The 18,046-nt window shown below is 37.7% G+C and overlaps 1 protein-coding gene and 1 long non-coding RNA gene across 2 annotated transcripts in view; both read right to left on the reverse strand.

Moving 5' to 3' along the window:
- FBXL2 (F-box and leucine rich repeat protein 2) overlaps positions 1-18,046 on the reverse strand; it is a 114,656-nt gene that overhangs the window by 54,287 nt on the left and 42,323 nt on the right.
- Positions 10,075-17,141, reverse strand: LOC147577040 (uncharacterized). Its single transcript, XR_015255922.1, has 2 exons — positions 11,569-17,141; positions 10,075-11,321 (listed from the first exon to the last, which is right to left on the reverse strand). It is a non-coding gene; the product is annotated as an uncharacterized LOC147577040 (long non-coding RNA).

The raw sequence follows: 18,046 nt of genomic DNA on the forward strand, positions 1-18,046 counted from the left end.
CTAGAGGAGTTAGAGTCATGGGAAGTTGAGCTCTGGACTTTGCAAGGCAATCTTTTTTTTTTTTTTTTTCCTGGAAATTGCTTCCTACCTCGAATGTTATCATTTCACCCTTCATTAAGAAAGCATTGCGATGGCAACTTGCTCATAAGCGAATATATATAGGGGTATCCAGGAGTGGATGTACTTCTGGACTTTGTAAGGCTCTTCGAATTATGAAGTTTTCTAAGTCTTGATGTCTGTTAACGTAAGTCCTTCAACTTGGTTCTTCATCAAGATTCCGTTGGCTATTCTCGGTGCTTAGAATTTCCGCTTACATTTTAGAATTGGCACGTCAATTTTCACAAGAAAACTTTATGAAATTTTTATTGGGATTACATCGCATTTATAGAAACTTTGGGGAGAATGAGATCTTCACAATATTAAGTCTTCCAATTCAAAAACATGATATATTCCCTTATTTATTTAGGACATCTTTAATTTCTCAGAGTAATCTTTGTAGTTTTCCACATAGATTTTCTGTTCATCTTTAGATTCTACCCGCCGCCCCCCAGTTATTTGATGTGTTACTATTAAAGTGAAATTTTTTAATGTCTTTTTTTTTTTTTAATTTTTTTTTCAACGTTTATTTATTTTTGGGACAGAGAGAGACAGAGCATGAATGGGGGAGGGGCAGAGAGAGAGGGAGACACAGAATCGGAAACAGGCTCCAGGCTCCGAGCCATCAGCCCAGAGCCCGACGCGGGGCTCGAACTCACGGACCGCGAGATCGTGACCTGGCTGAAGTCGGACGCTTAACCGACTGCGCCACCCAGGCGCCCCTGTCTTTTTTTTTTTTTAAGTAGGCTTCATGCCCAGCATGGAGCCCAACGTGGACCTTAAATCTATGACCCTGAGATCAAGCCCTAAGCTGAGACCAAGAGTCCAATGCTTAACCAATTGAGACACCCACATATTTATTTTAAGTAAGCTTTATGCCCAACATGGGGCTTGAACTCATGAACCTGAGATCAAGAGTCACATGCTCTACCGAATGAGCCAACCAAACGCCTCTTCAATGTCATTTTCCAATCATTGCGAGTATACATAATCTCCATACATTTACCTTGTATCCACCAACACTTCCAAATTCATTAATATATGCTCTTCTCTAGTGTCAATAATGGTAATGAAAGACATCTTTTTCTCATTGCCATTTCAGAGAAAAAGCTGTCACTTTTTAGTTATTATGACATTTATTATAGGGTTTTCCCCCTTCCTTTTCAACTTTTAAAAGTTACTTTGTTATACCCTGTAAAAGGTTTCAGTTTTGTCCATGCACGACTTAAACATCTCTTTCACATTCACTTATCTCCCCTTTGAAAAAATTATTAAAAGAAAATAGTACATATAGAGTTCCCATATATTACCCTCCATATTGCCACACACTTTCTCCTATTATTAACATTTGCATTCTTGTGGCACATTTCTGACAGTTAAATACTGGTACATTATTATTAACTAAAGTCCATAGTTCAGGTTAAGGTTCACTCTTTGCATTGTATCATTAGTTTTATGGGTTTTGACAAATGGATGACATATACCCACCATTACAGTATTATATGTAAGAGTTCACCAGCCTGTAAGTCACCTGATTCACAAGTCCCTCCTTCTCACGAAGCCCTGTTAGCCACTGATCTTTTTTTTTTTTTTTTTAACATTTATTTTTGAGAGACAGAGCACAAGTCGGGGAAGCAGGCTCTAGGCTCCAAGCTGTCAGCACAGCTGAACCCACGAACTGTGCAGTGCAGGGCTCGAACCCATGAACTGTGAAGTCATGACCTGAGCTGAAGTTGGATGCTTAACCAACTTGAGCCACCCAGGCGCCCCAGCCACCGATTTTTTTAATGTCTCCACAGTTTTGCCTTTTTTAGAATGTCATAATTGGAATCATACAGTATGTGCCTGTTCAGATTCGTGTCCCTCACGTAGCAATATGCATTTAAGGTGCTTCTCTTTTAGTGGCAAGATAGCTCACTATTTTTTACTGCTGTATAATATTGAACTGATTCATCCAGTTAAAGCCATCTTACGTGCTTTCCATTTGGGGTAATTACGAATAATTCTGCTATAAACATTTGCATGCAGGTTTTTGTGTGGATGTTTCCTATTCGGATAAATGCCCAGGAATAGAACTGCTAGATGATGTAACTTTATGTTTAGCATTGTAAAAACAAAACAAAAACAAAAAACCACCAAACTGTCTTCCAAAGTGCCTGTGCCATTCTGAATCTCCACCAGCAAAGAATGAGAGTTCCTGTTGCTCTGAATCTTGTCAACACTTGGGATGATTAGATTTTTAAACTTTAGCCATTTAAACAGGTGTACAGTGATATCTCATTGTTTAATTTTCAACTCCTTAATGACATATGCTACTAAGCAACTTTTCATACGTTCATCGCCATCTGTACATCTTCTTTGGTGAGATATCTGCCTAAATATTTGCCTATTTTTTAATTGGTTTGTTTTCTTGCTGGGTTTTAAGAGTTCTTTATGTATTTTGGACATCAGCCCTTTATCATATATGACTTTGGCAAATATTTTCTCCCAATCCGTGGTCTTTTTATTCTCTTAATGTTGTCTTTCTCAGAGAAGAAAGTTTTAACAAAGTCCAGCTTGTCAATTTTCTCTTTCGTGGATCATGCTTTTGGTACTGTATCTGAAAACTCACTGCCAAACCCAAGGTCACCTACATTTTCTCCCATGCTTCTTCCAGAAGTTTCACAGTCTTGCATTTTCCATACAGGTCTATGATCCATTTTGAGTTGATTTTTGTGAAAGGGGTAAGGTCTGTGTCTACATTCTGCCTTTGCATATAGGTGTCCAATTGTCCCAAAAGCATTTGTGGAGAAAGATACTCTCTCCATTAAATTGCTTTTGCCCTTTTGTCAAAGACCAGTTGACTCTGTGTGGCTCTATTTCCGGGCTTTTTATTGTGTACTGATCTATTTGTCTACTCTTTCACCAACAACACACTGTCTTGATTACTGTAGCTTTATGGTCTTTAAGTAGTGTCAGTTCTCCAATATTGATCTTCAGTATTATACTGGCTTTTCTGAATCTTCTGACTTTCCACTTAAACTTTAGAATGAGCTTGTCAATATCCACAAAATAACTTGTGGTATTTTGACTGGGACTGTGTTGATTCTACAGGTCAACTTGGGAAGAATGAACATTTTAACAACATTGGGTTTTCCTATTCAGGAATGTATAACATCTCTCCATTTATTTAGATTTCTTTGATTTTTTTCATTGGAATTTTGGAATTTTCATCATATAGATCCTGTACAAATTATGCCAGATTTCTACCTAAGTATTTCATTTTTTTAATGCTAACGTAAATGGTATTGTTTTTCACTTCAATTTTTAGTTGTTCACTGGTATATAGGAAAGCAATTACATTGTACATATTAACATTGTATCCTACAAACTTGCTATAATTGCTTACTAGCTATAGAAATATTTTGTCACTTCTTTGGGATTTTCTCCATACATAATCATTTCATACACAAACAAGACCAGTTTTATTTCTTCCTTTCCCATGTATCCTTTTCTTTCCTCTTTTTATCTAATTGCATCAGCTAGGACTTCCAGTACTATGAGGAACAGGAGTGGTAAGAGTGGTCATCCTTTTCTTATTCTTGATCTCAGGAAAAAAGCATTGAGTTTCTCACCATTAAATGTTAGCTATAGGTTTCTCATAGATATTATTTTGTTTTAATGTTTATTTATTTTTGAGAGAGACAGAGCGCAAGTGGGGAAAGGGCAGAGAGAGAGAAGGGGACAGAGGACCCAAAGCTGGCTCTGTCACGACCCCAAGATCAAGAGTCACGTGCTCTACTGACTGAGCCAGCCAGGTAGCCTGGGTTTTTTTTGTTTGTTTTTTTGATGCACACAAAAAAAATCAGGTAATTTATTTTTTTTAAAAGAGAAAACACATAGCTGCTTTTTATTAAAAAACTCAGAGATGAAATAAATCTACTGAGCCCTAAAACATTTCTTTCTTTTTTTTTTAATTAATTTAAATTTTTTTTAAATTTACATCCAAATTAGTTAGCATATAGTGCAACAATGATTTCAGGGGTAGATTCCTTAATGCTCCTTAATCATTTAGCTCATCCCCCCTCCCACAACCCCTCCAGCAACCCTCAGTTTGTTCTCCATATTTATGAGTCTGTTTTGTCCCCCTCCCTGTTTTTAGATTATTTTTGTTTCCCTTCCCTTATGTTCATCTGTTTTGTCTCTGGAAGTCCTCATATGAGTGAAGTCATATGATTTTTGTCTTTCTCTGACTAATTTCACTTAGCATAATACCCTCCAGTTCCATCCATGTAGTTGCAAATGGCAAGATTTCATTCTTTTTGATTGGCGAGTAATACTCCATTATATATATGTATATACCACATCTTCTTTATCCATTCATCCATCAATGGACATTTGTGCTCTTTCCATACTTTGGCTGTTGTTGATAGTGCTGCTATAAATATTGGGGTGCATGTGTCCTTCGAAACAGCCTATCTGTATCCCTTGGATAAATACCTAGTAGTGCAATTGCTGGGTCATAGGGTAGTTCTATTTTTAGTTTTTTGAGGAACCTCCATAGTGTTTTCCAGAGTGGCTGCACCAGCTTGCATTGCCACCAACAATGCAAAAGAGATCCTCTTTCTCCGCATCCTCGCCAACATCTGTTGTTGCCTGAGTTGCTAATGTTAGCCATTCTGAAAGGTGTTAAGAGAGACAGAGCATGAGCGGGGGAGGGCAGAGAGAGAGGGAGACACAGAATCCAAAGCAGGCTCCAGGCTCTGAGATGTCAGCACACAGCCCGACACGGAGCTCGAACTCACGGACTGCGAGGTTGTGACCTGAGCCGAAGTCGGATGCTCAACCGACTGAGCCACCCAGGCACCCCTCATGGTGGTTACGATTTATATTTCCCTGATGATGAGTGATGTTGAGCATTTTTTCATGTGTCAGTTGGCCATCTGGATGTCTTCTTCGGAGAAGTGTCTATTCATGTCTTTTGCCCATTTCTTCACTGGATTATTTGTTTTTTGGGTGTTGAGTTTGATAAGTTCTTTATGGATTTTGGATACTAACCCTTTACCTGATATGTCATTTGCAAATATCTTCTCCCATTCCGTCAGTTGCTTTTTAGTTTTACTGATTGTTTCCTTCACTGTGCAGAAGCTTTTTGTTTTGATGAGGTCCCAGTAGTTCATTTTGGCTTTGGTTTCCCTTGTCTCCGGAGACGTGTTGAGTAAGAAGTTGCTGCGGCCAAGATCAAAGAGGTTTTTGCCTGCTTTCTCCTTGAAGATTTTGATGGCTTCCTTTCTTACATTGAGGTCTTTCATCCATTTTGAGTTTATTTTTGTGTATGGTGTAAGAAAGTGGTCCAGGTTCATTCTTCTGCATGTCGCTGTCCAGTTTCCCAGCACCACTTGCTGAAGAGACTGTCTTTATTCCAATGGATATTCTTTCCTGCTTTGTCAAAGATTAGGTGGCCATACATTGGTGGGTCCATTTCTGGGTTCTCTATTCTGTTCTGCTGATCTGAGTGTCTGTTCTTGTGCCATAGCCTGGTTTTTTTGTAGTGTTCTTGATCAAGTTGAGGAAGTTCCCCTCTCTTCTTGGTTTGATGAGACTCTTGGTCATCATCATCTAATGTCATCTAATGGACATTAGAATTTATCAAATGCTATTTCTGCATTTACTGATGACCTTGCAATTTTTTCTTCTTTAGACAACTGATGTGATGGATTACCTTCACTTTGGAATGAAGTATCCTTGATTGTGGCATATAATTCTTTTTATGCATTGTCAATTTGGTTTGCTAAGTTTGTTGAACTTTGCATCTATGTTCACAAGATACATTGTTCTGCAGTTTTTCCTTTCTATAATGTCTTTATATGATTTTAGTATTACAGTAATGCTGTCTTCACAGAATGAGTTAAGAAGTCTACTGCTTCTATTTTCTGGATGATGTAAAGAATTCTTGTTTGTAGAATTCACCAAAATAACCATCTGGGTCAGGTGCTTTCTGTTTTGGAAGGTTATTAATAATTGATTCATTGTATTTAATAGATATATGTCCATTCAGTTTATCTATTTCTCCTTGTGTGATCTTTAGTAGTTTTTGTCTTTCAAAAAATTGGTCCATTTCATCTAAGTGATCAAGTTTGTGGACATAGAGGCATTCATAATACTCCTCGATTATTCCTTTAATGTCCGTGAGATCAACAGGGATGATCCCTCTCCCATTTCTGATATTAGTGATTTGTGTCCTCTTTCATACTTAAACTGACCAGAGGTTTATCAGTTTTATTGATCTTTTCATAGAACCAATTTTGGTTTTGTTGATTTCCTCTGTTTTCAATTTCATTGATTTCTGCTCAACTTTTTATTAGGTCCTTTGTTTTGCTTGCTTTAGACTTCCATTGATCCTCTCTCTAGTTTCCAAAAATGGAAACTCAAATTATTGTGCTTAATTACACTGATTTTCAAATACACAAACAAGTCCTGTATCTCTAAAACAAACCCATTGGTTATAATTATTAGGCATTTTATATATTGTTGGACTTGACTTGCTAGTTTTGTTTAGGATTTTTACATCTATGCTCATGACAACTATTGGTTATAATTTTCCTTTCTTATAACATCCTCATTCAGTTTGGTATTAGGGTTATGTTGACCTCATAAAACTGCCTCTATACTTTGAAAGAGTCTAAGACTGGTATCGTTTCTTCCTTAAAATTTGGATATTTTCCAAAGGAATTGGAACAGGAGTGGTAAAAAAAGCTTATGGGGTTTATTTTATTCAGGAAAATTTTATTCCTAAATTCTATTCAACAGATAACTCCCCATTTCCTTCTTGGCCTCTTGGCTAAGATCAAGTGTAGTAAAATAACTTCAGGTTTTTAATTTCTTCCATTGGTTTTTAAAAGTTGTGTTTTTCAAGGAATTTTCTCCTTTAATCTAGTTTCATATAGTGGTTAAATGTGTTCCGTAATTATGTCCATACTACTTTTATTATTTTTTTTAATCTTTATTTTTGAGAGAGAGAGAGCACGCATGCAAGTGGGGAGCAACGGAGAGAGAGGGAGATGCAGAACCCTAAGCAGGCTCCAGGCTCTGAGCTGTGAGCACAGAGCCCGACGCGGAGCCCAACGCGGGGCTTGAACTCATGATCTGCAAGTTCATGACCTGAGCCGAAGTCAGACGCTCAACCGACTGAGCCACCCAGGCACCCCATACTACTTTTTAAAAAAATGTTTATTTATTTATTGTTGAGAGAGAGAAAGAGAGAAAGACAGAGACAGAAAACACAAGTGGGGGAGGAGCAGAGAAAGAGGGAGACACAGAATCTGAAGCAGGCTCCAGGCTCTATCAGTGCAGAGCCCGACGCGGGGCTCGAACTCACGGACCGTGAGATTGTGACCTGAGCTGAAGTCGGACGCTTAACCAACTGAGCTACCCAGGTGCCCCTATCCATACTACTTTTAAAAATTGGTTATGTCTCCAGTTTTAGAATAATTTATCTTGTTTTTTCCTTTATCAGTCAAGCTAGAGAGTTATCAATTTTAGTAATAAAAATTATCTTTGTTGATTTCTGTTTCCTTAATCTATCCTTTTATCTTCATCAATTCCTTCATTATATTTCTTCGAATTTTCTGCATTTTTCCAGTCATTTGAGATGGAACTCTTAATTACTGACTTTCTTCCTTCCTTTTCTAATGCATGCATTTAAAGCATTTCCAAGAACCATCCCACAAATTTTGATATGCCATACTTTCATTCTTGCTTAGTTTGAAATACTTTCTGATTTCCACTGTGATAACTTCTGATTCATGGAGTTAGAAATAGGTAGCTTAATATTTTCTTATTATTGATTTCTAGTTTAGTTCCACTCTGGTCAGAGAAAATACTCTAGATAATTTCAATCCTTTGAAATTTGTTGAGATTTACATTATGGCTCAACATAGAATCTACTTTGATAAATGTTTCATGCGCATTTTAGAAGAATGTGTGCTCTAAAGTTGTTGGATGTAGTGTCCTGTATAGGTCTGGTTGGTTAAGCATGGTTCACATCTCCTATATTCTACTTTTTTTTTTGTCTGATTATTCTATCAGTTACTATTAGTCTATCAAGGGTATGTTAAAACTCTACATATGATTATGGATTTGTCTGTTTTTCCCTTTAGTTTTGCCTTATATTTTTTCAACTTATTTTATCAGGTTCATCAAAACTTAAGATACCTATTGCTGTCCAATAGATGTTTTCTTGTCAAGAAATGTCTGTTTCTAATATACATCTTAACGTCTGCTTTGTCAGTGTTAACGAAGCCACAACAGCTTCATCTCTTGTCATTTTTAAAACTCCAATTTAAACACTTGCTATTTGTTTTCCATTTTCCTCAACTGCTCTCTGTTCCTTTGCTCTCCTTTTAAGAATTCTTTAAAATAACCAAATAATGAATGACGTCTCTGTATTTCTGGTGGTTGCTCTAAACACAATACATCCCCATTTCAATCCAGCTTAAATTAATATTATACCTCCAGAGCCACAATCACAATATACTCTCATTTCATCTTCTGTGTTAATGTTGTCATCTGTTTTACTTGACATATAAACGATAAAGTGTTATGACTTTTGCTTAAAACAACTATAAATAATTTTTAAGAGGCAAAAGGTATTTTATATTTACCCACATACCTATCGTTTATGGTGTTCCTTATTCTTTTCTGTACATGATTTTCAGTTCCCTTCAGCCTAAAGAATTTCCTTTAGCATTTCTTACAGTATGGGAAGGTTGGTGATGAATTCTTAGTTTTGTTTTACCAGAAAATACTTTTATTTTTTAAAGATAATTTTGTTGGATAGATTTTGTTGGATAGATAGATTTTGTTAGATAGATTTTGAGAGGTTTTCCCCTTTTCTCTCTGCATCTTAAAGATGCCATTCCGCTGTCTTTTGTTTTGAATTATTTCTTATAAGAAATCAATGGGGGGCACCTGGATGGCTCAGTCAGTTAAGTGTCTGACTATTGATTTCAGCTAAGGTCATGATCTCATGGTTCGTGAGTTCAAGTCCTACACTGGGCTCTGTGCTGACAGTGCAGAGCATGTTTGAGATTCTCTCCCTCTCTGCCCCTTCTCTGCTCTCTCTCTAAAAAAAATAAAATAAAATAAAATAAAATAAAATAAAATAAAATAAAATAAAATAAAATAAAATAAACTTAAAAAAAAGAAGTCAATGAGAATTTGTATTATTATTCCACATATATATCTTTTTTTTTTTTAATTTTTTAAAATTTATTTTTGAGAGAGCATGAGCAGAGGAGGGGCAGAGAGAGAGGGAAACACAGAATCTGACGCAGGTTCCAGGCTCTGAGCTGTCAGCCCAGAGCCCAATGCAGGGCTCAAACCACAAACCATGGGATCATGACCTGAGCCGAAGTCAGACACTTAACCGACTGAGCCACCCAGATGCCCCTCCATATATATATATATATATATATATATATATATATATATATATATATCTCTTAAGATTTCTCTTTATCTTTGGTTTTCAGTCATTTAACCATGGTGTGCCTAGAGATATTTTTCATTATATTTATTCACTTGGCATTCACTAAACTTCCTGAATCTGTAGACTGTCATAAGATTTGGAAAATTTGGGGTTCTTTCTTCAGACTTTTTTATGCTCCATCCTTTCTCTGGACCTCCTATCACACATGTTAGACCATTTGACAGTACGAGGTGCTAAGGATGTGTTAACTTTTTGCTGTCTCTTTTCTCTGTGCATATCACTTTGGATAACTTCTATTAACCTTTCCTGAAGTTTACTGATTCTATCTTTTGCATTGCCCAGTCTGCTTGAAAGCCTAACCAACTTTTTTAAAACATTTGAGTATTTTTCAGTTCTAGAAATTCCATTGATTCTTTTTAGTTTCCACATATCTCATGAAATATCCCTTCTCTTCACTCAATACAGACATTTTTTTCTGTATATTCTTTAACACTTTTTTCATGATTAAAAAATGTATCAACGTATGGCTGACATAGAAGATAGTGTTCAGGCGTACAGCACTGAGATCAAACAATCATATACACTATGCTATGCTCACCACAATAAGTGTAATCCATTTGTCACCATATGTTACAGCGTTATTGACTATATTCCTTAGGCTGTATGTTTCATCCCCATGACTTATAACTGAGAGCTTGTACCCCTTAATTTTCTTCATTTGTTTCCCCACCCCTCCAACTCCTTTCTCTCTGGAAACTACCTCTAGAAACTTCTCAACTAGAGAAGACTTAGTGACTCGTGGCTTATCGCTGCCACGTTTAGAAAGGCATTATAAGAAAGCAAGTGCTCGGGAAAAAAACTGGTTGGCTGGCAAGCGGAAAGAAAAGGGAGAGAGCACAGAAACTGCAGGCCCGAGACTGCCGAAAAGCCAATTACTGTCTGTCTGAATACTGCTTTCCAAAACTTACAAGTTACCTTGAGATTACTTGAAATTCTCTGTTAAATAGATTAGCTAAATCCTGCAGCAAAGACTGGATTAAAGTTGCTCCCTTTCTTCCCAAGCCTATTATCGCTTCAGGGGAGAGATACCACTGAGAGAGAGAGGAAGTAGGGGCAAAAAGTACAATAAAGGAGTCCTGGGCTGCAGTCTAAAAGTGGTTGGGGTTACAGGCACAGGGAACTAACTAGAATCAAACATATCAGAAGATTAGCAAATTCTGAAATTCCGTCAAAGAATCCAACCAAACTCTTGGCCTAAAATATGCTAATTACAATTTTTTAAATGTTTATTTATTTTTGAGATTGAGAGAGAGAGAGAGAGAGAGAGAGACAGAGCATGAGGGGGGGAGGGGCAGAGAGTGGGGGAGACACAGAATCTGAAGCAGGCTCCAGGCTCTGAGCTGTCAGCACAGAGCCTGACACATAGCTTGAACTCACGAACCGCGAGATCATGACCTGATCTCTTAACTGACTGAGACACCCAGATACCTCAATGACTGTGATGTTTTAATACTATATATGAATACTGTATTTTCATGCTATATATGAAATGTGTAAAAAATGGGAAGATTTGCAGAACTTAGTGAACCAATATTTTCCAAGTGATACATTCATGATGTTTCAAAACCCACACTGAATGAGGAAAAGATCTACTCAAAGTACAAAGACCAATGGAGTTTAACTTAGTAAGGTACAAAAAGTTGATTGCCATGGTTTTAAAATTCCAATTTGCAACTAATATTTAAGAAATTGCCACCTGTGGGGCGCCTGGGTGGCGCAGTCGGTTAAGCGTCCGACTTCAACCAGGTCACGATCTCGCGGTCCGTGAGTTCGAGCCCCGCGTCAGGCTCTGGCTGATGGCTCAGAGCCTGGAGCCTGTTTCCGATTCTGTGTCTCCCTCTCTCTCTGCCCCTCCCCCGTTCATGCTCTGTCTCTCTCTGTCCCAAAAATAAATAAACGTTGAAAAAAAAAAAATTAAAAAAAAAAAAAAAAGAAATTGCCACCTGTCAAGTTTAGGTGGCACAGCAAAATATCCACAATTATATGAATAGGCTATTAAAGTACTCCTCCCCTTTCCAACCTCATATGCAAAGCTTTATGGCAGAAGAAAATGAAATAATAGATTGAAGATAATCAGGAAAAGAAAGTGTAAACAAAGAAGTGTATATCCAGCAAAACTTTCTTTTTTTTTTTTATAATTTTTTTTTAATGTTTATTTATTTTGAGAGAGAGACAGAGTGCAAGTGGAGGGTGGGGCAGAGAGAGGGGGGAGACACAGAATCAGAAGCAGGCTCCAGGCTCTGAGCTGTCAGCACAGAGCCTGATGTGGGGCTCGAACCCACGAACCGTGAGATCATGACCTGAGCCGAAGTCGGACACTCCACCAACTGGGCCACCCAGGCGTCCCAACATTTCATTTCCTTGGTCAATGACAGTACGAGTGATTTTTTTTTCTCTTTGGCACCCTTCTGTATTTTGCATATTTAAAGATATATTTTTATACTAAATAAAAATTTTTTTAAAGTTGAATCAAGAACACACATTTTTTAAAAAATCACTAGGAATGCTAATAGTAATCTAAATATTAACACTGTTCATTTCTTTAAAAAGAAAATAATATAAGTAAATACAAGATTATCACACAAGTTTAGCAGATTTAAAACACATCACTTACTAAGTGCTTTCTGTATGTTAAACACTGTGGGGGGTAGTCACTTTGACATGTACTATCTCGTGTAAATTTTGGAATGTGTATTTATCCATCATCTCAGAAGGAAGTCATTGCCTTATTTACAGATCTTAGAAATAAACTCATCTGAATGGTTACAGAATTTGTCCCTATATGTTTACCAAATCCTAAGTCAAAAAGGTGACATTTGAAATTCTGGTAAAATGAAAAATAAAATTTTACACAATATTTACTGAATTAATTATAAATTATACTAACGAAAAAAGTTTTTCATGCAGTTTTCCTTTACTTTCTGAAAAAGTTAAAATGAATCTACATACATAAAGCTGTATACATTCTTGGGACTTGTCTTTTTCATCAAATGTTTTAAACGCTAATTTCCACTGCATTTCTCACAGTACTTACTATAATACTGATCACCTACGGGTTCAAACATTAACCATTAAACTGACAGGAACCAATGCTAGGTTTGGATTCATTCACAAGCCACCATATTTCAAAATTATTCACCAAAATGTGTATGGATGTTGTAATGTGTACACACACATGTATGCTGTAATGTGCAGGTTCATATGGATATTAGTAAAATTAAGGAATGAACCCAACTAGGACAAAAAACTGACTTTCAAGTATGAAGGGCACAAACTGGGGTCAACCTACAAGACCTCGGAGAATACCATTCCTGGGAACCCTTCCTGAGGAATCTTCGACAGGATAAGCACCAGACAACACAATGACTACACAGACTTTAAATAAAGACTGGTGGTGAGCATTAAATAGACCAAATGAGAATTAAATGGGAGAGGGTGTAATATATGATGGCTGTTAAGTTTGACAATGCAGATTTAGTGTAACCATTTAAAAGCAGAGGTGAAGAAAAAGAACGTATGCAAAAAAATGTCACTGTTTTCTTCGGTGATTATACTGGTGAAAACCGTTCTGGGATTGTTATTCTGAGGCTGCCCTGTCTGTGATGTGGAGAAAGCAAAGGGAAAAATACAGGGCCTAATTCTAGAATTCCCCGTGTCCGAGCCAGGACTAGTAGTATGGAAGAAAGGAGACGTAGTTGCACAGACTGATGAAGTAAGGTACTAAGTTACGCATCAGATACCTCAGTATGAAATCATGAGTTTCTCATCTCTCTATACGTTCACTATACTGAACTAGAAATAACTATACGTTCACTAGAAAAAATACCTCTAGCAACTAGATCGTAGTTCTGACATACTCTTTCCCACAAAAAGAAACCAACACTTACTGAGAAAGTGGCTGATTTCAGGTCTGGGGTAGGGAATATATGACATGAGCCTGATACACCTGCATATTTGTCAGGAAGGAAACCATCAAAAGTGCTACGGTCATGGGAAAGGACTCAGGAAACAAAGAGAAGACCATTTGAATTTCAATGAAAGTAATAACTGCAATGAATTAAAAATCATTAAATAGGTTTGAATTCATAAATTTATAATACTTTTAAAAATTCTAAGTCACCTCCAAAAGATGTGAAGAAACCACCTCATTTTTATTTTTAAGTAATTTAAGACTTATAGAAAAGGTGCAAAACAGGACAAAGAACTCTTGTGTACTTTTCATCCACATTCCCTAAGTGCTAACATGCTAACAACATAATGCCTTTGCATTATCATTCTTTTTACAGATAGATGGAGAGATGTTAAACTAACCAAACGGGGAGCCTATTAGACTGAGGTGGCTCCAGTGCTGGGGCCGCCTGAGCAACCAGGACTCTAAGTCTTTAGATGCCCCCAAGTTATGAGATCGGAATCCAGGGATAACCAATCACAAAAGAGCAGACTAAGCTTTAAGACACAGCCAATCAGGGGCACTTGGGTGGTTCAGTCAGTCAAGCGACAGACGCTTGTTTTTGGCTCAGGCCACGATCTCGTGGTTCCTAAGAAAGAGGCCCCCCATCGGGCTCTGCGCAGACAGCTCAGGGCCTGCCTGGGATTCTCTCCTCTCTCTCGGCCTGCCTTTCTCTCCCTCTCTCAAAAATAAAGAAACAAACATGAAAAACTATACACAGCCAATCAGAGAACTTCCTTTCCTCGCCATCCTCCCTTGTATACAGAAGCCTTTTCCCTGGCATTCCTGGTTTCGCAGTGCCCCAAACGGATTCTTGCTCAAAGGAATCTTACAACTCTTAATATGCCCTAGTTTACCTCTTAACCAGTATCATATAAACACACATATGTAACTGTCCCGGAAATATTTGAGAGGGAGTTGCAGGCCTGATGTTCATTTACCCCAAAACACTCAAGTATCTCCTAAAAACAAGGGCACTCTTTGTCAAAGACACAGTACAATGATCAAAACAAGGACAGTAATACAATACTATTATTTAATCTATAGATATTAAAAATGAGCCAATTGTGCCATTAATGGCCCTCCCAACAAAAGAAAAACATTTTTTTCTGGCCCAGGACCACAGAGTGCAAGTTAGCTGTCTTGTCTCTTTAGTCTCTGAATCTGGAACATTCTCTCAGCCTTTATCTTTCTTGACTTTTTTTTGAAGCATACAGGCTAGTTACTTTGTAGGATGTCCCTCTGTATGTATCTGCTGTTTCCTCATGATTAGATTCAAGTTGTTAATTTCTGTCACAAATGCCACAGAAATAATATTGTGGTCTTCTCGTACATCATATCAGGAGGCACAGCGTGTCCATTTGTCCTGTTATCGGGGATATTAACTGTGATCATTTGGTTAAGATGCTGTCTGCCAGACTGCCTCATTATAAAATTACAATTTTTCCCCGAAATCATTGTTGCACTATATGCTAACTAACTTGCATGTAAATTAAAAAAAAAAAAAAAGAAAAATGAAAAAAAAATTAAAAAAATAAAGTTACTATTTTTCCCTTTGTAATTAATATAGCTTTTTGTGGAAGATCACTTGAAACTATGTAAATGTTTGGTTTCCCAACGTCAAACCTTCACATATCTCACTTTCAAAAACTGGCAAACAGGGGGCGCCTGGGTGGCTCAGTCGGTTGGGCGTCCGACTTTGGCTCAGGTCATGATCTCATGGTCCATGAGTTCGAGCCCCGCGTCGGGCTCTGTGCTGACAGCTCAGAGCCTGGAGCCTGCTTCCAATTCTGTGTCTCCCTCTCTCTGACCCTCCCCCGTTCACGCTCTGTCTCACTCTCTCTCTCAAAAATAAATAAACATTTAAAAAAAAGTCAAAAACTGGGAAACAGGAAGAATCAAGCATTTACCTTGACTTTCATGTAAACTGTAACACTAGATAACAAATAGAAATGAAGAGAAATTGCTCTTTATAAGAGTATTCTAACTAATAAATGAAAAAAGAATCAGAATATCAGTTTGCAATCCCAATAAGTTAATGGTCTAAGCAGTAAGCATCAATAGATGCTAGCATCCCCCACAAAAAAAGAAAACCAGACAATTTTGTGACTCCTGATGAAACAATACAACACCACATGAAACCTTACCAAAGGGACAGAACCTGCATCTGATCAAGTTTCTGGATCTCTCAAGTTCCAAGAACTACAGATGATAAAGGAAACAGGCGGAAATTGCACAATCAGGATGCAATTAGCAAAACTCAGTCTGTGGTAACTTCTGCAAGTCAGGTAACCCAAGTTCTTCAACAGAAAGAGATTAAATGTATGGAACAGAAAGAGATTAAAAGGGGATCTGCTGATTATCAGAGACTTAAAAGATTTATAAATTTTCAGTGGGCAATACAAAATGTCAAGCAATGCACATTTGGGTGATCAATCTAAAAAAAATTAAATACAGTGATAACTATAAAAGTCAAGATAGTGGTTACTTCTGGAGAAGGAAGAATCAATTGTAACTTGGATGGGGTATGATATGGAGGTTCCTGAAAAAATAAAAACCAGAACTACCATGTGATCCAGCAATTCCAATTCTGGGTATATAACTAAAGAAAATGAAAACAGGATACCAGAGAGATAGACGCACTCCCATGTTTATTGTGGCATTAGTCACAATAGCCAAGAGATGGAAACAACCTGGATGCCCATCAATCGACAGACGGATAAAGAAAATGTAGTGTGTGCGTCTGTGTCCGTGTGCATGTGCACGTGTGTGTGTATTAGTCACCCATGAGAAAGATGGAAATCCTGCCATTTGCAGCAACATGGGTGGACCCTGAGGACAATAGGCTGAGATAAGTCAGACAGAGAAAGACAAATACTGTGTATCACTTATTTTTGGGAAAACGAAGAAAGCTGAACTCATAAAAAACAAAGAGTAAAATAATTACTGTGGGTAACAGGTGGAAGAATGGAACAAATGCTGTTTAAGGGCACAAAACTGCAACTATAGGGACTACAGACAACAGTACTGTAGGATGTGGAGAAAAGGGAATTCTTATGCACCGCTGGTGGGAATGTAAATTGATGCAGCCACTATGAAAAACAGTATGGAGGCTCCTCAAAAAATTAAAAATAGAACGACCATATGATCCAGCAATTCCACTTCTCGGTATTTATCTGAAGAAAATGAAAAAGACTTGAAAAAGATATCTGCATTCTCATGTTCACTGCAGCATTACTTACAATAGCCACAACATGGAAGCAACCTAAGTTGCTTATGGATGAGTGGATAAGGAAACTGTGGTTCCTAATATAATGCGGTATTATTCGGCCATAAAAAAGGGAAATCTTGGGGCGCCTGGGTGGCGCAGTCGGTTAAGCGTCCGACTTCAGCCAGGTCACGATCTCGCGGTCCGTGGGTTCGGGCCCCGCGTCGGGCTCTGGGCTGATGGCTCGGAGCCTGGAGCCTGTTTCCGATTCTGTGTCTCCCTCTCTCTCTGCCCCTCCCCTGTTCATGCTCTGTCTCTCTCTGTCCCAAAAATAAATAAACGTTGAAAAAAAAAAAATTTTAAAAAAGGGAAATCTTGCCATTTGCGATAACATGTATGAACTTGGAGGGCATTATGGTAAGTGAAATAGATCACACAGAGAAAGACGAACACTATACGATCTCACTTACATGTGGAATCCAAAACAAAGACTGAGCTCATAGATACAGAAAATAGATTTGTGGTTGCCAGAGGTGGGGAAAGGGGAGGGGCAAAATGAATGAATGGGATCGAAAGGTACAAACTTCCAGTTATAACATAAGTCATGGGGATGTAAGGTTCAGCATGGTGACCACAGCAGATAATACTGTATGGCCTATTTGAAAGTTGCTAAGCAAGGAGACATTAAAAGTTCTCATCACGAGAAACGATTTTTGTAACTATGTATGGTGATGGACGTTAACTAGACCTGTTGTGATGTTCATTTCACAATACACACAAGTGTTGAATCATTACACTGTATACCTGAAACTAATGTCATATGTCAAATACATATATAAATTATTTTAAAAGTTAGATTTACTGTGTTATGGCACATAAAATCCAAGTCAAAGACCAGAAGTTACAAAATGCCTAAAGAATCTATAGGCACACTCAAGAGGGAGAGAACATGGCCTCGAACTTGGGGAAAGCCTTAGGTTGAACTAAGTGAAAGACGGGTAAGTGAAAGACAGACATTTTCAAGAAGCAGAATGAATCCAGGAGAAAACACATTAGAGAATGACAATTTCAGGGACTGGAACGAATTCAGAGTAACCAGAGTTTGCAAGGAAGCTGGAAAAGAATGAGAGATGCGACAGAGTAAGAGTTAACAAGTATACATTTCTGGTGAATAACTTAGGTCATAACAATTTAAATGGGCTTTACACTAAAGGTAGTAAGAAAGGTTTGAGGCAGGAAACAGGCAGAATTGTAAGATAAAGAA

Source organism: Puma concolor, chromosome C2 (assembly GCF_028749965.1).
Source record: "Puma concolor isolate L17-30 chromosome C2, mPumCon1.1.hap2, whole genome shotgun sequence".
Taxonomy (NCBI): Eukaryota; Metazoa; Chordata; class Mammalia; order Carnivora; family Felidae; genus Puma; species Puma concolor.